The sequence below is a fragment of the Aulonocara sp. 'chitande type north' Nkhata Bay genome, linkage group LG10 (genome assembly GCF_057382095.1).
Source record: "Aulonocara sp. 'chitande type north' Nkhata Bay isolate Kocher_YH1m ecotype deep benthic linkage group LG10, A_spYH_male_GT1.1, whole genome shotgun sequence".
In the NCBI taxonomy this organism is placed as follows: domain Eukaryota; kingdom Metazoa; phylum Chordata; class Actinopteri; order Cichliformes; family Cichlidae; genus Aulonocara; species Aulonocara sp. 'chitande type north' Nkhata Bay.
The window spans coordinates 33903839-33925719 of record NC_141353.1 but is presented as its reverse complement, the minus strand read 5'-3'; the positions used below and the strand labels follow the sequence as shown (position 1 = coordinate 33925719).

The following is a 21881-nucleotide window of genomic DNA, read 5'->3' as shown; positions in this document are numbered from 1 at the left end:
GCTAGGCGATTTCAGAAGTGTGTCTGCATCTCATGCTTGCACTAAAAGTAATCGTTCCAATGCAACTGGATGGGGAGCCCTCATGTTCTGCCATCTTATCAGGGAACTGAAAAATCATGGTTAATTAGATTCATAGTGACCTTTTTCATCTCTGGCTACAAACGCCCAGTCACTGCTGAAGCAGAATGTGTTCTCAACATTGATCTTTCTGCAGACTTGGGGATTGAGAAGACCATGGCGCAGTGAAACGAGGCAGAAAAACAACATATCAAAAATATCATCAGATGAAGAGATTACTCTGTTTGAGTGAGCTGCTCTCTTTTGAGGCCTTTAGGAGTTAGCACGTTTTTGTGAGAAGAGCTCTGTAATCCACCTACTGCATCTCAATCACTGTGCAAACAAACTCACACAAGTCCTGCCCTCTGTCTCAAGGCCCATTTGCCAGACATGCACATGTAATCCCACCGCATTTCTCATTATCAAATCCTATGTTCAATCTCTCTCTTTTGTATCCCTGCTGTCCACTATCCACAACAACAGTCTGCAACTGAGCATTGATCTTCCTGGAGGCTTCAAACAAAAGATGACTTACAACTTTCATCCAGACAAAAAAGCCCTTTTGATGATGCCCTGCTGATTTCCACACAGGAGAATGCTTGAGCTGTTCCAAAATTTCAACATACATACATCCAGGCAGCAAATATTACCAAAGCTTGGTAAAGTTCACAGTTATAAGAACAAACAAACAAATAAAAAAAAACTGTTGAAAAGAGAGCTGCTAAAATAAATGCCTCAACTGCAGCAAAGGAGAAATCACATTTTAAAATCCTGAAAAATATAAACATATTTGTGTCACACCTTTACAGTTTTGGTAACACTGAGGAAGAACCCACTAGACTCTGTTGATACAGATATGGTATGATATTGATGACAGATTTGATTAATCTACTGATGAAATTTTGGCGGATTGCTCCACAATGGGGTTTAGACAGGGCCTCAAAGCAGAATATCTTGTATGAATACTCTATTGCCATATCCTTTCAGAGCTCATTTGAGTCATATCTGACATATTTATGGCTCATCATGTCATATCGTAGCCATCAGAGTACAAGCACCATGAACCACTTAAATACTGTGGGCCATGCTGTCATCTCCTGTTAGTAACATATGTCTGATAGATGCATAAGAAGAGGCACTCAACTTGATTCTTTCACTGTGTTGCAGAGGAGCTGGAGCCCAGGCTTGGCAAATTTACAGGCAGGAATGATTTCTGCAAGAAAGCCTATTTAGCTGAATATTTTTTAAAAAAAGGAGAGAGGAAAAAAAAGAAAAAGAAAGAGGGAACCTGACTGCTTTATATTGAACCGTATGCGAGAAGTGCACTGAAAGCATGGGGAAATGCAACAGAAGCCTTATCAGGATACAGAATGGTACAGTATATTTTAAAAGGAGTACAAGTTAACAGTTGCACCCCAGAAATCTATAATGATCCTTTGTGTGCACCTTAACAGAGTTGCCTGGCAACAGAACTAGAGCTCTGCAGTGAATTAAAGTGTCAAACGAAATACATTTGTAATCCAAAGGCAACATGGATTAAATTTTAGACAGTAGGAGTGCCTCTTGGACAAGATTTCAATAGGTAAGGTGGGCAAAGTGAATTGGGAAAGGCAAATAATTTTCTGCACTTTAATAACTTTCTGAACACTGACTGCTACCTGATATGGATGGCTGAATGAGCACAAAATAAGCACAACTAATTAACTGTACAGTTTTTAAATGGACCGTCTTAATGGAAGCTGTTATTCATCTGCCTTCAGCTAGAATCTATGAACAATCATGAGGGTGGGCGTGAAGCTGATAAATCAAAATAGTATATAGATCACTGTCACATATTTTTCTATGAAATTATTGATTAACTCATACGCAGAGCTGCTGTTTGAATAACACATTTCCTGTTTGCATCTGGCATTTGGCTTGATAAATATCATATCATGAACTGGTTCATGAAAAACAACGCGTCGAAAATGCTTTATGTATAAGCAAGATGAAAAATCTGAGAAACACTTTCTACCCCCCACACTCCGCTTCTCCTTCTCTCAAATGCAACACACACAAATAAGCAGACTGCTTATTTTCCAACAATGTTAAGCATTTAAACAAAGGGACCCAAATGAGCCACTGATTGAAGATAGAATCAGCACCCAAGCAACCCATCACAGAGCCTCTCAATCCCACATATGCATGATTAATACATCAAACAACATCAATTCTCCTTCCTTTTCCACTTGTCAATGAGTGCGCACGCACATACACGCCCACGTACACATTATAGGGGCAAACTTACGCACACATACATGCATATACACTCTCCCGCGCGCACAGACACAGTGTACCCAAATCCTTACAGGACTGCGTGCGAACACACAGACACTGCCCCCTCCATCATGGTTAATACATCAAACAGCATTAGCTTCCTGGATTCCTGAAGCTTAGACAGACACGGTTCTGACAGCCCATGATTCCTCACTGGCTGCCTCCCCCTTCAGCTTCCCCACTTTCTTTATTCCCTATGAAGTCTGTTTGGGTGGTTACAGAACATGCTGCCAAAATAGATTCACTTACATATTACCTTTGCTTTTTGTAAGCTTGTATAATGTCATGTTTGAAAGCCATCTCTACAATAAGATGACACTGCTGAGGAGCTTTAGAAGCTTGGGAGACGTAACAATAATAACCACAAGCCCTGATCAACAAAATCTTTATTTTATAAGAGTTCCATAGGCTTCTGACATCAGCAGGTATTTATAACTGCACATATCCAAAAGCTGCTTCTGTACCAGCATTGGCTCATGAATGTCTTAGAACAGCACCTAAACCAACAGGCCATCAAATACAATCAAATCTAACCTTTATAATTCAAATATGTCCTGTTTTTAGCTGGTTATACTCTAACATCAGTGAATAGTCCTTAAATGGAGATAGCAGGTGGCTTATTGGATCATAGTCTAATAAAATGGACATTCATTATTATATCTTTAGCAAAGAGTACTGTGTAATTATCGTCAGTGCGGTTCTGCATATGATCTCCATTTGATTTTACAGTTCTTTTAGTGGGTTATTGATTTAAACATGATTTTAGAGATCTAAGCTTTAGTCTTTGCATAAATAAGTAAACAAGAGTCTTTATTTCAGTATCTCTTAATGAATCTCAACCACAAAGGAAGCAACTGAGATAGTTCGTCTCACCAAACACAATAAAGAAACAGTCACATTTTGTGATGCTTTCAACATCAAATGAATACACCTTCTGTTCGCTTTAATCTCCATCTGTTTTCATTCCCCTCTATACTAACACAAACACTATAGCAGTTTTCGTATTTCTGGGGAGAAGCCTTTAAATTTAAAGCTAAATATTTACCTCATTACTGTACAGACTAAAGCTTCTTTTCATCTAATCTGGTTTTCTTCTTTTCGTAAAGTGAACTAGTTATTTATGATTGGTTTTTTTATGTACAAAAGGCAGATGCAATTCTGATACTTCTTCCACAATACTTCCATTGGGCCGAAGTAGTAATGCTAGGGCACTTAGTAGATTGCTTTATAAATTTGAACAGTATCCAATGAGAATAGCTCCTCCATAAATGCAAAAAGATAAAAATTAATAGAAAAAAATTAATAAACAAACAAAAAAATCAGAAGGGAAAGTGTTTTTATGGATACTCTACCAATCTGCTAAATAGTGTAGCTTAAGTGCAGGGAGACTCATATTGCTATACTGCAAATCCTCAAACAGAGGATAAAGAGGCTTTAAAATCACATTTACAGCATAGGAGCAGTATCCTGCTGATAAATACAGATCATGGTATTTGACCCTGTCCATAAGCACATGGAAAGGCTTCTACACTACAGAGTCAGAACCTTTGTCACTAATAGATAAAGGGCCACACTTCAATAACTCTAAATAATAGCTACGGTTTGCGAGACCTAAAGAGCAACAGGGGTGAAATTAACTATGAGTCCAGAATTTCCTGGTATCTTGCTCAGTTATCTGACCTTTTATTTGATCTATTAAATGAAAGCATGTTCTTCATTTTAACTCTCAGGCTTGCTTTCGAATTGACCAGAGGCCTGTTATGAAATATTTTGTATGTTACACAGATCAATAGGCTTCCTAAAAGCCAGCATGCCATATTTATTTGTTCCTTCATAACATTCAACAACAACCTTAAATGTCAATACTGATCACCATCTGCAAGGCATTTTCAGTACTACCTGAAAGGAATTAACTTCACAGGATTACAGGAATCCAGTAGTTACAAAACAAGGATATTACTTGTCTAGCCATGAACATATTGTTAATAATTTAGCCAATGACCTCCAGTAAGTTCTTTTGACATTGCAGTATGACCTTTAGTGAGTCAATCTATCACTTTTAGCTTTTAGTTAATGCTGTGAACAAGTCCTATCTTTTTTCACAAAAACTCTTTAATGATAGCTGGTGGAAAACATTTTTCTTCTTTCTGAATGATAATTTTAGCTCCATTTTCAGGGGGACAAACACACAAAGCCACAGTGAATAAAGTTAATGGGTTTAAAAGTGGTTTGGCTTTCATCAGACTTGACTTAGATTGGAACTATTTTATTGTCCTCACAATTTGATGTGAGTCAAGCTGTCTATAAACCCACTCACTTAAGACATAAATTTGTGTGATTTTGGCAAAAGAAACGGTGTTAAATAATCAATGCCACAACTCGAAGCATTTTCAGAATGAAGACATCAATGTGGGATAAAGTTTTTAGTATGGTTGGACAATAATCAAATTTTGGCTTCCTGCAATTAAATGAGCATGATTGAGCAATGTTTAAATTTCTTGGTCAACTATTTAAAACACAAAGCAATAGCAAATCAAGCACTTCCTAAATCATTGTCTCACATGCTTGCAGGAGCCAGCTGGTCCCTGCACTGGGTAGCTTGAAGCTTCCTGAACTAATTTGGATGAGTAATGGACAGATATTAAAAGAGAGATACATAACAAAAATCTAATCTAACAAAACAGAAAGTGAAGAGTTTGTCCTTCAAAACAAATCATCATCTGTTTTTTTGAAAATACTTTGGATTTAACACACATGTTAACTATAAGCAAATCAGATCCAAAGAGTGCTGTCTGTGCTGTAAAGCAACCACCTGAAAAGACACTGCAACCAGAGTCGGGGTCAGGAAAAAACAGTGCAGTTTGCCTTCAGCATGCCTCTGGATGTGCCAACGTGTCCATCCAGCTTATAAACATACAATGAAATGATCAACACAATCGTATTCAACTTGGCCAAAGATGTGTCCAACAAACAAAGTAATGAACATTTTAGGAAAATGGACAACATGCTGGACAAAAGATTTTTGATCCTATTGCAATTACTTTCACAAAGTGGCAAAACCTCTGCTGGATCCTAAACACTGCAGAGGAAATGCAAAGAAATCTTGGAGCTCTATTTAATTATTTATATAGCTATTTATATCTATTGCACCTATTTTTTTTTTCCATTTTGTTTTGCAAAGACTAATTTGAAAAAGATTAATTAGCACAATGTAAAAGCGAAAGCAGTGTCCATTTTTGTTTAATGTTGTGTTAGATTTCTGTTAGACTTTTTTCTTCTTCTAAGAGAATGGAGGCCAATTTTATTTTGAGGTCTTTGAAAGTCTTTCACAGATCCAAAAGCAATATTCTATTTGCATGACAGTGCAAAAAAAAAACAACCCCTCACTAAAATCAATGAATAATCATGAAAAAAATTCATGAATAATCATGAAAAATCCTCCCAGGATTGAATGAAATAATCGTTTTGGCCACAATTGTGCAGCTCTAGATTTGAAATCTCTTCACAGGACACGGCTCCTGCAGTTCATATGACAGAGCTTGTCGTGCAAGAATTAAATAATTAAAGCAAATGCAGAAACATCATGCATAAGCTGACACTTTATATTTATTTGCTTATTTTTATTTTTTTATGTGACAGAGAACATTCACTGACCTGATGTCTAACTGTTGCGTTTACAAGCTATAGTTTGCAACTACACAAAAATCCATCTCTAATTTGAGTAGAGCTTGAAATAGAAGTGCCTGGGCTACACTTCAGAACTTTAGAAACAGTTTTAGATTTCCTTTGAATGTGAAAGCGAGTAATGTACTAACAAATATAACTACTGTTTAATTGCAGATTTTACGTGTTTGTCTCCAAAAGAGGAGAAGATGTGTGCCCAAACAAGAGTTGATATGGACTCATCTTTGGGTATTAATGTGACTAAAAACTACAAACACATTGCTCACTGTAAAAGCATAGCCACATTGAAATCACCCACTGCTTTTGGATTCTGCACACTCAAAAAAATGAAATTGGGTGGTTGCTACATGTACAAGATTCAAACTTGTAATTGGAACTAAATAATTTCATGTTTCTATGGTGAACGTAATTAAATCATGTAGCATCTGCATGAAATTCAGCAACTTAGTTTGTTCTTGTTGAGATGACATGATACAATCTAGTATTAGTTGTTAATTGCCTGGACTCATTAAATTCACAAGATCACATTAGACGTCAAACTGCAGGAAAATCGCTGGAGTTTTAAGAGGCAGACAATTACACCCACACCACGTGTATGCTATCGCTATTTATTGTGGTTTAACCTGTCAAGGACAAAAACGTACAGAAAAGTTTGCATCAAGCCTTGTAATCATAGCTTTCCTACTTTGGTTAAGCCTGGATTGACAGCTTGGTGGTGTGATGGTTAGTGCTGTTGTCTAACAGCAAGAAGGGCCTGGGTTCAAATCCACAATCTGGCTGGTTTGCAGTGTGTAATTAGAGTTGGGTTAATTGGTGATTCTAAATTATCCATGAATGTAAGTGCAAATGGTTGTTTGTCTCTATGAAATCATCAACCCCCATATTGGTTCATTAAGCAAGACTAGCAGTAATTGCCTTGATTGACAAAGTACTTGTTCAAACAACACGATTTCATTGTGTTTTCCTAAAGTTTTTAACTTGTGTAAAATGAATTAAAGCAAATTTCACTCTACATACTTAAATAAATCACTTCAAGTCAATGCAAGTATAATACGTTGATCCAACATAATCTGATTACATTAAACCACCAAATGCCAAACGTGTTGGTTTGACATGGTCAAAAATGGGTTATTGTACATGGATAAATCACTTGGAAAAAGGTGCCATGATTAAATTGTGTTCATCCAACAACAGATTTTTTTGAGTGCAGTTACCTTACATGGATAAAAGGATGGAGTGCAACTAACTGTTAGTAAGCCTTATTTTTAAAAACTACCGATGCAGTAGACACATATATACTGGATAATTAGCTCTCAGTAACGGACTAATAAAACACTACCTGTGTGGTCTGTACATTACAGTGATCCATCGTATTACTCAAATATAAATCAGAAATGCTCCAACAGACTAGAGCTGGGCGATAGAACGATAACGATATGTATCGCGATATAACTTTTACTCGATAGAGAAATTAAGCTATCGCGATAGACTTCGCCGCTCTTGTCCTCTTAAAATAAAAAATAAAAATAAAAAAAGGTCAGCCAATCCAAACTAAGTAGCGCAGAGCCGAACCAATCACAGCCGCAGCGTCACGTCGCGTGACTTGTTACATACAGCACAAGTGCCAAACCGCACGTGTGTTTGTTTGGGAAGCAGGCAGTGGGTAATAATAATAATAATAATAATAATAATAATGGATTGGATTTATATAGCGCTTTTCAAGGCACCCAAAGCGCTTTACAATGCCACTATTCATTCACTCTCACATTCATACACTGGTGGAGGCAAGCTACGGTTGTAGCCACAGCTGCCCTGGGTAATGGAGCCAGCGCGTAATGGAGGAAATGAGTGTGCCGACTAGAAAAATCTACCGAGCGTGACCGAAGAGAAAACAGATGACGGTTCCAATGCCGGAGAGATTGTCGAACGGAAGAGCCATAGAAGTTCCGTAGTGTGAAGGTATTTCGGCTATTTCAAGTCTGACAAAAAACAGAGTAGCGTGCACTGTAAATTGTGCCGAAAGCAAGTCTGGAAATACAATAAACTGGTGCATGTGTCACACTGTGCGCCACGTTATTGTTTCGGTGAAATGAATTTCTACAATACTGTTACTGTTAATTCTACTCTGCAGTGTTTAAATGCTTACATATACACACAGTTACTGTCCCTCCACACATACGACTCGGGTCTGCTTCTATGCCCCAGCTTTGTTTACTTTTTCCCACCGAGGCTTCTAGACTTCTGATTGGCCAACATTTCTGCACGGTTAGGAATCTAGCGCCACCTGCTGCTTTGGCATGTTCATAGCAGCGTTTTCCTTCATTTCTGCCTTTATGTGTGGACGGGATTATTTTTTAAAACGAAAACGGAAAATCTCCGTTTTCAAAAACACCCGTGTACGTGTGGACGTAGCCTCAGTCTCTGACTGGAAGCGCTAATTCGTCATTCGGCTTTTGTCAGACTAAAGTAACTGTTAAAACTGTTTGAAAAGCTCAGCTATACAACAAGGAGAGATTGAGAATTTCCTTTTAGTTCTCAGTTTATTTGATACTGACAAAAGTTAGTTTTGTCTGTTCTTCTGTAAAACAAACTAAGATTTATTTTTAGAATTAATATTTTGTTTCTAAGTGGAATTGACAATTTAGTCTGTTTTTGTTTGTTCTGTTTTGAAACTTAAACGCTTTAGCGGCTGCCTTTTGTGTAGTTTGCAATATTTGCCTTTATTTATCTGAAAAAGTCTCATGTTCCTTAAGTACATCTACCCTGTTGAACTTATTATGGGAAATAAATATTTAAATAAAAACAAGCTGCTGATTATTTCACATTTTACTTGTGAGCAACGGCACATTTAAATCTTACAAATATAGTTATTTGGCTTATATCGTGATAGATATCGTTATCACCTGAAATGAAAAAAACATATCGTGATATGAAAAAATCTCATATCGCCCAGCTCTACAACAGACACCAATATTCCACAAACACGCAGTGAAGAGGTCCCATCTTCCAGTAGCTGTAGACGAGCACAGTGGCCCTGAGAAGCCAAGCGCACAAAGAAAGAATCCTAGCACACACCAAATGGGTCGAGGTGTTATTATCAGGATAACTGTCAATCAAGGCAGTTAGCCACGCTAAATACAGTATCCAAGTGAAAAAGCTGCAAAAACAATTCACCCCTGTCAGTTCTTTGTTGATGGAGAAAACGATCCACTGAAAGCAAAACCATTAAAGAAAAATCTAAATCAACTTTTTCAATTTGTGAATGATTGCCTCCCTTTTAGATTCAGCCTCAACTGGCACATGGAGAACCTGCAGTGTTTTTTCCATGTTGGCTGTTGGATGCCCCTTAAATAAGACATGCTTTTTTTTCTGCAATTTGCAGTAAATTGTGTGTCGTAAATCACATTTGTTTGATTGATTTATATCAACCCTCCCACTCTGAAAGGGAAACGCATATGCAAATACATATGCAATAAGGCCAGCTGTAAAAGTAACTGTCCGTGCCTTTCAGTTAGAAAGCTGACTCTGCACCTCTTCACTAAAGACCGTCAGTAGTTTTTTGAATGCTTGGTGCAGAGCATAACAAATCCAGTCCTCAGCTTTTGTAGACCAGTTTGTATAGTTTCTTGCTCTTATACATGACAACAGATATATAAAAGAGCACTTTTACCTACAATAACATGTAGTTTCAGTTAAACTGAGAATTTACATTACTTTTGCTGCATATGTAAACAGTTTTTAAACAGTCTTACTGCCATTAAAGACCAAATTCCGCGCACTACCATTTCCATTTTATACGATAGAGATAAACAACTCCTTTTCCCTCAGATATTAGAGGTATTTGAGAAAAAATATTTCTGTTTCCCTGGTGGCATTTTAGTGACATTTCAATGTGAAGTACCTCTGTTGAGTACTTCACATCATAGTAGGCTACACACACACACACACACACACACCCATATATATATATATATATATATATATATATACATATTGGGGCGATCGTGGCTCAAGAGTTGGGCGTTCGCCTTGTAATCGGAAGGTTGCCAGTTCGAGCCCCGGCTTGGACAGTCTCGGTCGTTGTGTCCTTGGGCAAGACACTTCACCTGTTGCCTACTGGTGGTGGTCAGAGCCAGTGTTCGGCAGCCTCGCCTCTGTCAGTGCGCCCCAGGGTGGCTGTGGCTACAATGTAGCTTGCCATCACCAGTGTGTGGATGACTGGATGTGTAAAGCGCTTTGGGGTCCTTAGGGACTAGTAAAGCGCTATACAAATACAGGCCATTTACCATATATATAGATAGATAGATATTCAAAATGTTTTGTTAAAGTGTTCAATTGCTACATCCAAAATCCACATGAACACCCTCAATCAATAAAGGGAAACCTAATGTGTTTTTTGTGTCATTTTAATAGAGTTCCTCTCATAACTACAGTTTGTTTTCACATTCTGGCATTGGTGTCTAATACAGCTCCTGGGCTGATGGAAACGGTGGCAGTGAGGTTAAGTTTTCGAGTAAATACAGTCATGGCCAGTTTTCGTGAGTGTTCGAGGTGGTTTGTTGTGCTTTTCCCCTTTCCAAAACTGAATGAGAACAGACCTGGATGACTCATTGGCACTACAGTAGTAGGTTCCTGCTTTATTTATGAGAGTTGGTGGTTTTCTCCAGTGTGTCTCCTAGGCCCAGTGATTCATGAATGGACTAGACAGCCTGAGCCTGCAATTGTGGAGGTGCATTGGGAGCAGTGGGTATTGAGGATTAATTTCTTTCGTGTCAGACTGTTATTCCCAACCCCCATCAAATCCATCTCTCTTTTGCTCTCTATCTACAATGACTCACATTTCTTAGTTAAACGGGTGAAGCACAATTATTTGTCCTCAATCTGACAAATGGTCTGAATATTACGATAGAGCAGCCCTCTAATATACTGTAGGCTATATTATGTTGTTGTTGGTGGTAATGATTCAGACAGCACCAGTCAAATTCTAGCTTGTTTTTAAGCACATATAAGGTTCCATTACTTACACTGGGGACCAACACAAAGGGAATAGTAGGCCTATTATCCTGCAGGGTGATGCAATCAAGGGTTCAAAGAGTGAGTGAAACAGTATATCTGGCAGTGCTTAATGCAACAAAGCTCAATTATGTTCTATTGCATGCTTCTCCCCCCACCTTTTTTTTCTTTTGCCAATTAAACTGTTTAGTCCTGGTGGAAGAATGGGAATGCCCATCCATTCTATTGGCTTAAAGGACAAAGATCACGCCACATTCTGCCACAGATGGAGATATTAGATAGATCACTTGAAATATAGCTTGTATCTCCAGTTTCAGTGACACAGTAGGTGTCCAGAGAAATTTTTTGAAATAGATGAATATGTCCTGGTTTCAACAGTGTGTGTGTGTCCCAAGATATTCAGTTTTTGGCAGATTGTTAAATATTCCTTTCTAAGTAATGTTCTTCTGCATCCTGACCCACAAAAATCAAACCATAAAACAAACAGCTATAACCCCATGTGGGGTTATTTCTGCAGCTGTTGATGGTTGCTCAGCTGCTGGCATGCCAGTCAATCACAACAGAAATAGTTTGAACCGTCCTCCCGACATAGATTCAGAGGGAGCTCGTACTGTCTGACAGGAGAGACTGCTGACATTTTGCATTTCACCTCACCAAAGACAAAACAATTTATCTAGGGCCTCTGGTGTGAATACCTTTGTCATTTGCTCATACTTAGTAGTCTTAAGACAGGCAAAAAGAAAAACAAAAGTGGATTTTCAAAACACAGTGCATTGCCAGTTTAGTAGTAGTAGTAGTAGTAGTATTTATTTATTGTCATTGTCAAGAACAATGAAATTGCGTTTGGGGCTTCCATACAACCCAAAAAAAAGAAGAAAATAATAAATACCCCTTAAAACCCAAGTGTACATATTTAACCCAGTGTGACTCCAATGCAATAAGACAATCCTTAGCAATAATGTTCGTAGAAATTCAGACAAAGACCTGAGAAACATGACAAAATACAACAATGCAACCCATTCAATATTATTGTACTGTGAGATATGATATCAGATATGATAGTTATCTATTTAAGAAAGAGGGGGGGGGGGCAGGAGGGGGAAGAGAATAAAGATATGATGCACCAATGCAGACCAGTTCATTGCTATTAAGAAGTTGGATATGGTTATTGTCCGTGAGAGGGGGGCAGAGAGTTCAGGAGCCTCACAGCCTGTAGATACAGGCTGTTGGCCAGTCTGGATGTTCTGGCCTGTATAGACCTGTACCTTCTCCCTGAGGGCAGCAGATGGAAAAGGTGGCGCGCAGGGTGATGTTGGTCCCGCAGGATACTGTGCACCCTCCTCAGACAGCGAGTGGGGAAGATATTACTGGTCTCTGGCAGACTTGTTCCAATAATTCTGCCAGCTTCTTTCACCACTCGCTGGAGTGCTTGCTGATCGGCCTTGGTGCAGCTGGGGAACCACACTAGAAATCCATACGTCAGAACGCTGCTGATGGCACAGTTGTAGAAGTTCAACATCAGAGATCTGGGAATGTGTGCGCTCCGCAGTGTCCTCAGGTAGTAGAGGCGCTGTTGGGCCTTCCGTGCAACTGAGGTGATATGGTTGCCCCAGGACAGGTCCTCGGTCACAGTTACCCCCAAGAATTTAAAAATGCTCACCCTCTCCACCGCCTCACTGCCAATGAAGAGAGGCAGATGGTTGTTATGACCCCTCTTCCGGAAATCTACAATGATCTCCTTGGTCTTTTTGGTGTTTAAGACCAAGTTATTGTCGTGGCACCATGACTCTAGTTGTTGCACCTCTGTCCTATAGTTTGTCTCATCATTGTTGGATATAAGTCTGAGCACTGTAGTGTCATCTGCAAACTTAACAATGAGATTGGACGCGCAGGAGGAAATACAGTCATGGGTGAAGAGAGTGTATAGCAGAGGGCTCAGAACACACCCCTGAGGGGCACCGGTGTTGACCACAAGGGTGGAGGAGGTGTTCTTACCCACTCTGACACTCTGTCTACGGTTAGTGAGGAAGTCCACAATCCAGTTGCACAGAGAGGAGTTAAGTCCCAGTTGGTGGAGTTTGGGACGGAGTTTGTATGGCCGGATGGTATTAAAAGCCGAGCTGTAGTCTACAAAGAGGAGCCGTGCATAGGTGTTCCTGTGTTCCAAGTGCTTCAGTAATGTGTGCAGCACTGTGGCGATCGCATCCTCGGTTGACCGGTTCTCCCTGTATGCAAACTGGTGCGAGTCCAGGGATGGTGGAAAAGCAGCTCTGATGTGTTTAATGACCAGTCTCTCCAGGCATTTGGCGGGAATGGGGGTGAGTGCCACAGGTCTGAAATCGTTCAGACATGTGACATTTGACTGTTTTGGGATGGGAACGATGGTTGCTGCTTTGAAACAGGATGGTACCAGTGAACAGGACAACGAGGTGTTATATATAGAGGTGAAGACGTCCGCACAGTCTTTTAGCACCCGGCCCAGCACTCCATCTGGCCCGGCCGCCTTCCTGGTGTTAATGCTCCGGAACACACGCCTCAGCTCATGAGTACTCAGGACTGGAGCAGGATCGGTTGAGGGGAGAGGGGACAGGACAGGGTCGGTGTTCTCCCTATCAAAACGGGCATAAAAGAGATTTAGATCCTCAGCCAGAGTAGAACTGTCGGCTGAAGGTGATGGTGTTCTTCTTTTGTAGTCCGTGATAGCCCTGATGCCCTCCCAGACCTGCCTTGGGTTTGTGTTGTTCTCAAACCTGGCCTCGATACGCCTCCTGTGCTGCTGCTTGGCAGTCTTGATGCCTCTTCTCAGGTTGGCCCTGGCAGCACTGTATGCCTCCTGGTCCCCGGATTTGAAAGCGTTGTTCCTTGTTCGAATAAGTTGTTGAACTCCGTGTGTCATCCAGGGTGGATTATTAGGGAACACACGGAATCGTTTCCAAGTTGTTACATTGTCCACACAGAAACAGATGTAGTCCAAGACAGTGGAGGTGTAACTTTCCAATGCGACACGATTGTCAGTGTCCTGCACCTTGAATACATCCCAGTCTGTGCAGTGGAAACAGTCCTGAAGCATCGGAATAGCATCCTGCGGCCATGTTCTCACGGTTTTGGTTGTAATCCCAGTGCTCTTGATCTTTTGTGTGTATATTGGGTGTAGCAGAAGGGAGAGATGGTCTGACAGACCCAGGTGGGGATAAGCCTGGGCTCTGTACGCATTCGCCATGTTGGTGTACACCTGGTCCAACGTTCTATCTCCTCTGGTAGCACACTTCACATTACGGTGGAAATTGTGAAGTACAGATTTCAGGTCCGCGTGGTTAAAATCCCCAGCCGCAATAAAGACACTGTCCGGGTGTGCTACCAGGCTGTTATTGATGCTGCTGCTCAATTGTGCTAACGCTAGCTTAGCATTAGCATCTGGTGGAATGTAAACAGCGCAGATGTAAACGGCAGAAAATTCCCGAGGGAGATAGAATGGACGGCACTTTAACACCAACAGTTCTACCTCTGTACTGCACAGTCTTTCCGTTACCGTGACGTTCGTGCACCAAAAGTTGTTAATATAGATGCACAGCCCCCCGCCAGTCTTCTTACCCGAGTCCGCAGACCTGTCGGCTCGATAGGCGGTGCGGCCTGCTAGATCAATAGCCGCATCGGGAATGGCGTTGTCCAGCCAGGTTTCAGTGAAAATCATGCACGAACAGTTATTAAAAGTCCGTCGAGTGGCGATCTGCAGTCGTATTTCATCCAGTTTGTAACGGATTGAACGGGCGTTGGAGAGGAATATGATCGGGAGTGGTGGTTTAAACGGACTAGTCTTTAGCCGTGCCCACAGGCCTCCCCGCCTGCCTCTCTTCTGCCTCCGCTCGCAACGTCTCCTCCTGCGGCTTGCTGTTGCGGGTAGCCCCGGGGGTTGCTTAACGATCTCCGGGGGGATGAGATACTCGGATGTTAGTTGAAGATCTCCACGGCTTAGTTGTAGTAGATCATCTCTGTTGTATTGAAGTAACCCCAGACTGTGTGAAATAATACACAGTACCACCAAAAGTGCAAAAGTGTAGGAGCTCCGGGCCGCTGCGTCTGTGCGCGCCGCCATCTTGGTACAATATTGCTTGCTAGTTAATCCGTTTACTTGAATATGCTCCGTTTCACAAATTGTATAGTGTATTTTAGCGTGTTTTCTAAAGTATAACCACATGCAGTTAGTCTACAGTTAGTCTTCTGTAGTTCTGAAATCCACCAGCAAAAACCATTTCAATAAGGCCAAATGTGTATTTACATTAATTATGAAAGAAGCAAGTGCTGCAGACTTCAAATACTGAAGAGATATTTTCTCCTGGCCCCCTTTCTGTTGTTATTAGGCAGCTTCCTGGCTGATCAATGTGTTAATTTGATTTATAAAGAACAAGATGTATTGAACTTAGCAATTACTAAGGGTGGTACAAAATGACTGCAGATACGTTCTATGCACGCCCACAAAAACCCATTTTGTGCCTCAGTATAGCTTTGATCTATGAGAAAACGAATGCAGATCTGCACACATCCTTTACATTCTAATCCAGTTTCGTGGTATAATCTGTTCTCTCTCCTCACTGTTTCATAGTTCAGCTGTAATTGTTGAACCTCACTATTTTAACTCATGCCATATCGTGGGTCTGTCTCAAATTTCAGCAGTTCAAGGTTGTTCTCCTCAGCTTCAAAATGTGATTTTTGACGTCTTTGAAATGTCAAAAATGATTAACTGGCAACATTAATTTCACAACACTATAGGATTTGAAACTCAGTTATGAAATGGAGTATTCAGTCTTTCTGATACATTTCTCTTGGAGAATAAATATTATAAGATAAGGTAGAGCCTTGCAGGAGGCTGTAGGTAACAATCCTCCACAACAGCATATTAGAATGTGCTTCTTTTGTTATGATATCCTGGTGAAAATGAATTCAAAAGGGCTTTTTTGCTGGGATGCTTATTGCTCAAAATTGCAGAATCTTTCTACAACAGAGACTTAACCACTTAACCTTGTGATTGCTGCTATATTACACAACAACTTTTGATAGACAGATTTAATTTTCACAGTCACCACATTGGAAAGAAAAAAGCTGTGTCTGGGCAATATGTAGGCAATATTGCTAACAGACAAAGGGACTATGAGAAAGAGCTCTTAAGAGCAATGCCACCTTGAAAATGTTATATCTCTGACTTAATATGAAAACTGGGACTGCTGAATATTGGTTATTATTAAATGGATCACAGCTGTCTAGACTACTTTTATGAAAAATTATATTTTGTATAATTATGAGAGCGAGAGAGAGACAGGCAGACGAACTATCTGTCTGTCTGTCTTTATCTTGCTACCTTAGTTATTCAGATCCTGGGTGCTTTCTTTAGAGGGTCTCCATGTTCTCCGAATGGATTAGGTTTAACTCTAGGGGTGAATGAGAGAGTGAATAGTGGTAAGTCTCTCTCTGTTGGCCTTGTGACAGATTGGCAGCCTGTCCGGGGTATAGCCTCATCTCGCCCTATGACAGCTGGGATAGGGTACAGCCTTGTAAGGCCATTCCTAAAGCCATGTCCTCAAGCCTAAAATTTGCAGATGATGCTTAAAACCTTGGTCCATGTCAGGAAACCAACCAGTTTAAATGAAATATTTCAGAAGCTTATTTCAGAAGCGAATGTATACTTCTGTCCCTGTGTGTAGTTTTTTCATTGCCAACTGAAGGCGTGTTGTGTGGCAATGTAGCATTTCAAAATAACGTCCGTGCTCAATTTCCTGTCAGCTTTTAATAGCTTTAATAGTGTCACTATCCGATGGCCCCGCCCCTCCCTGAGCCTGGTTCTGCCGGAGGTTTCTTCCTGTTGAAAGGGAGTTTTTCCTTCCCACTGTCACCAAAGTGCTTGCTCATAAGGGGTCATATAATTGTTGGGTTTTTCTCTGTATGTATTATTGTAGGGTCTACCTTACAATATAAAGCGCCTTGAGGCAACTGCTGTTGTGATTTGGCGCTATATAAATAAAATTGAATTAAATTGAATTGAACTATTGTCTTTTTACAGCCGAGTTGCAAATAATAAACCTAATGCCTTCCTTGGACTTTAAGATGTTGAAAGTTATGAGTCCCTGATTTGTTGTCATCTTATGGAATTTCCTTGTGTCCTTGTCCAAATACTTCAGCTTGACTGTGTATGGTAGTCATTCTCTAGCCCTGAGCACAGTTGTTAAGTCTTACTCAGTTCAAACCAACGCCTTTTATGACATGGCAATTTGCAGTGCTGTAGTTCCCAAAGATTCAGACTGACACATATTGACAATAGTTCAGCTAAAACAAATTCAAACTTCCCTAAGTATCTTGAAAAAGTATTTTTCATGTGCGTAAGATAACTCCTGAGAGAAAGAATAGATTTTTGTTATTTTCATTTTTTTTTTTCTTAGTCTGCAGTAGGCCTAACTAAATAGCCAGGAGGGTTATGATGAGAACAAAACCAACAGGACTTGGGTAGCCCTGGAGCTAACAGTGGGTTTATCATAAGATAAATATTAGAAGAAAGAGATGGAATAATTCCAAGCTTGATGGCAGCAGAACAATATGACCTAGCCACTCTTTCTCATCATGACATCTTCTTCTCTACAGCCAAGCAAATAATAAGAAAGCAGACATTTCCTTTCTTTTTCTTTCTTTGCCTCACTTTCCTGCCCTGGTGCTCCGTCACTCACTGTCTGCGGTCTGCTGGATGTAAGAGCATGTCTGACACATTTCCATTAGTGGGGAGACTATTCAATTACTATAGCTCAAGATATTTAAACTTTGCCAATTACTGAACATCTCCCCTTTAAATTATGCATACACAGAGCTGATAAGGTTGTGTGTAGTGATTTCTCCTTTTGACATGTTGCAGAGTGTTCTGCTGTGTCAGACTTGTTTCTTCAGAGAGAAATCTACCCATTTGTCTCAGTAACATGTCCATTCAGTGCTAGTGTATCACAATGATATCGGCCATCTCTGTGTACCAAAGCGAGTCCAAAAATGTTATACCTCTTACCTTAAAAAGAGTTGTTTTTTTTCTGTATAAAGTGTGTGAATGATCCAATGTGATAAACTTGGTAATAAACATGTTTTGTCTATGTTTTTAGGTGGTAAAATGCTGATTTTGCATTGGGCCTTGACATAGTCTAAAATCTAGTAGTCTTCTCCTGAATAAGTACTAATCATTGGCTCTATTTTTTATGCCAAATCCAGTCGACAAAATGCGTATGCTCTTCAAGACCATCTAATCTCTTTCCTTGTATCCTAGCAACCCCCCTACATTTCAAACAATACTGCAAAACTCACACATACTCCTACATAATCCCACGTACCTCTCGCTGCCTACTGTCTCTGCTCTTTGTACCCGACCCCATCCCCAGGTGAGTAGCTTCCTACGATTTCTTACTAGACTATTTCTTCACCTTTACCCTAACCCACTCATTTCAACAGAAACACATCTATGAAAGAATAAACAGGAACCTCAGTGCTCTCTTTTCTTTAATGCTACTATATACATAAACTGTACAGTTTTGCTTTATATCATCTTTGCAATCCGACAGTTAGAATTCATTATGGTATGTTCCTCTTAAGCTACCTCCCACTTACAGTAAATGGAGCCACTGTGATACCTCTGCTTCAGAAACATGTCTTTCTTTTTTACAACTAAAATTAGGGATCTCCATCATTTCTATCAATCATCTGTCATCTATCAATATGATGACAACACTGATTTATAGGATAATGTGCCTAAAAATGTAGTGAAACAAAAAGTTAGTATGGAGATAGTTCTGCTTTAAATTCAGATAATAAATCTGAACAAATTTTTAAGCTTTAGGGAAGCTGAATGATTATCTATCTATATATCTATATCTATATATCTATATATCTATATATCTATATCTAGCAAGATGCTAGCAGGCAAGGCATACATGGAACGCCATAACCAAGTGGCCGGCATAGTGTACAGGAACATCTGTGCGGAGTATAACCTGGAAGTCCCGAGGTCAAAATGGGAGATGCCCCCAAGGGTGGTGGAGAATGACCGAGCTAAGATCCTGTGGGACTTCCAGATACAGACGGACAAAATGGTGGTGGCTAACCAACCGGACATAGTGGTGGTAGACAAACAGAAGAAGACGGCCGTAGTGATCGATGTAGCGGTTCCGAATGACAGCAATATCAGGAAGAAGGAACACGAGAAGCTGGAGAAATACCAAGGGCTCAGAGAAGAGCTCGAGAGGATGTGGAGGGTGAAGGTAACGGTGGTCCCCGTGGTAATCGGAGCACTAGGTGCGGTGACTCCCAAGCTAGGCGAGTGGCTCCAGCAGATCCCGGGAACAACATCGGAGATCTCTGTCCAGAAGAGCGCAGTCCTGGGAACAGCTAAGATACTGCGCAGGACCCTCAAGCTCCCAGGCCTCTGGTAGAGGACCCGAGCTTGAAGGATAAACCGCCCGCAGGGGCGTGCTGGGTGTTTTTATATAAATAATCAAAATTATATATCCTTGATCTTATCTCAAAGAAATTATATATCAAAAGATCATTTTGCAAGGATTACGTTGATGAAATGTTTTGTCTTGCATCAAATATTGTCATAAAGCCCTGACATCATTTTCACAGATTCTTTGAAAATATTCAAAGAGTGGTGAAGTCTTTACATAAGAGCGATGTTCATCAAGATGCAGATTAGAAGTGTCAAGATGTCTGGAACAGGGCTGTGGCATATTATTAAATAGATGTCAAATTCACACTGAAAGTGTGAAGTGAATTCTCCTTCCCAAACTATTCAGTTGTCCTCATTGTGACTGGCAGGAGGAAAACACTATAAAGGGGTTAAAAGGAAGCAAAATTGCAGTGCGCCTATTTTGTTGTTCTACAAATTACTGGACATGTTGTTAAAGAAACTAAAATCTCACCACAAACTCATAAATAATCTTGTATGACTGATTGAACAATGTCTCAGAGAAAGCAGAAAAAATGATAACATTACCCTTTTCTGAAAACCCTATGTCTTTTATAGAAACTGGGAAAATGAACTCCGTTATGCGTTATTACATGTGAAATGAAGGAAATTAATTGAATTATATTCAAGTCATAAGGGTAATTGTTTCTGAGTCAATAACTGTTTCCGACAGTGAAGCAGACAAGCTGAAAGACACAAACAAGCTCCCAGCTGGAGAGATACATGCACAAAATCATAGAATCAAGCAAACTGCAAATGGCTAAAATCAAATACATATTCTAACACTATAAAATCTCTCTGTGCTATACCTATCTCTTTTATCTGACAGATTTTTATCAGAAGCATAAACCAAATGGTCTATTATTACAACCAGACAGTGTGTCAATCTGTGAAACAAGTTGGCATTGAACAAGTTATCATTATAACTCTTGCTTTACCTTTCAGTAAACAAAAATGGACTTTGTAATTCCAAGCAAACAGCATAGCATACAGAGAAAAAATTAATTAAGATGGCTTAGGTGTTACACTACATATAGATTCAGTATTCCCTGAGTTTATAAATAATTATATTTTATGACCATATGGCTGTATTCTTTGGTCAGACACAAATTTATCTGACCAAATACAACCGGCACAAAGATATAAGCACAATTGTACTTCACTGATTGTAACAAAATCTCTCTTGATAATATACTCAACTCAGTATAATGCTGCAGACAGATATCCTTAAGCTTCAAGTTAAATATGCAGTGTCAGGATCAAAAACATCCTGTTAAATTCAAGAAAGCAAACTAAAAGGGATGGGCTTATTAAACTCAAGTCTATAGTTTGTTTCTTTACTATGGCCCTCAATAATACTTTCCAGCACATAGGTTAAATACATATGCTATTTCTAACATATTTCTGAGGCTTTCACAAACAGATCTCTGTATATCAGAATCAGGTTTCTGATATATTACATTTGAGCTTATCCACTTCTACGGACAGTCTCCTACCCAGTTAACAAGGTGGGAAAAGTTTAAAGAAGTACACAAGGGAGCCAGAATATAGGCATCCTGATAACAAGCATATTGTTGTGAATATGAGTCACCTTTACACAAACACACACACTTTTTGTTATTAAACATTTAATACTGACCCATGAATCATTCAAGCATACAAAAGTTACCTAACTAAAGGAATGAACCAGTGTTGTGGCATGCCTAAAAAACTATCTGTACCTATCTGTAGTAGATTAACAGTGTCACACCCTGAATAAAATGATGAAAAAATTCTACTAATGCAGGACCTTAGTCAAACGCTGTTGTGACAGTGATGTACACTGTCTTTTTGGTATATGTATGATTTCTATACGTTGTACATCAGATAAAAACTTTGGTTGTAAGATTCAGATAATTATTTAATAAAAGCGAGACATTTTAAATGAGAATAAGAAAGAAAGGTATTTCTTTGTGCCCCCCTTTCACTGTTAATGCCCTACCTGGCCCCCTGGCAAAACTTTGCTAGACCCGCCCCTGCACAGTTGCCAGCTGTCAGCTACTTAGAAAAGGATCCTGGTGTTATTTGTCTCTCAGAAACAGTTCATAACGTCCCTTCAACTCATTCATGTCACCTAAAAGGTAAACCTATTTCTCCATCACCTGTTCAGCTCTGATGATTCAGTAAGGACATCTCCTGGTTTCATCTTCATGTTTCCCTCTCATCACATAACCAAACCGATATCATGACCAGCAGCTTTTACGGCTGTGACTCCAGCAAACATCAGCTGATACTAGAAAGTAATATTAAATAAATTCTAACAACAGCTGATCAAGCTTAAACGTGCTGC

The 21881-nt window shown here is 39.8% G+C and overlaps 1 protein-coding gene across 2 annotated transcripts in view; it reads right to left on the bottom strand.

The window, feature by feature from the left end:
- pcdh1a (protocadherin 1a) overlaps positions 1 to 21881 on the bottom strand; it is a 115617-nt gene that overhangs the window by 57029 nt on the left and 36707 nt on the right. The window lies entirely within an intron of this gene.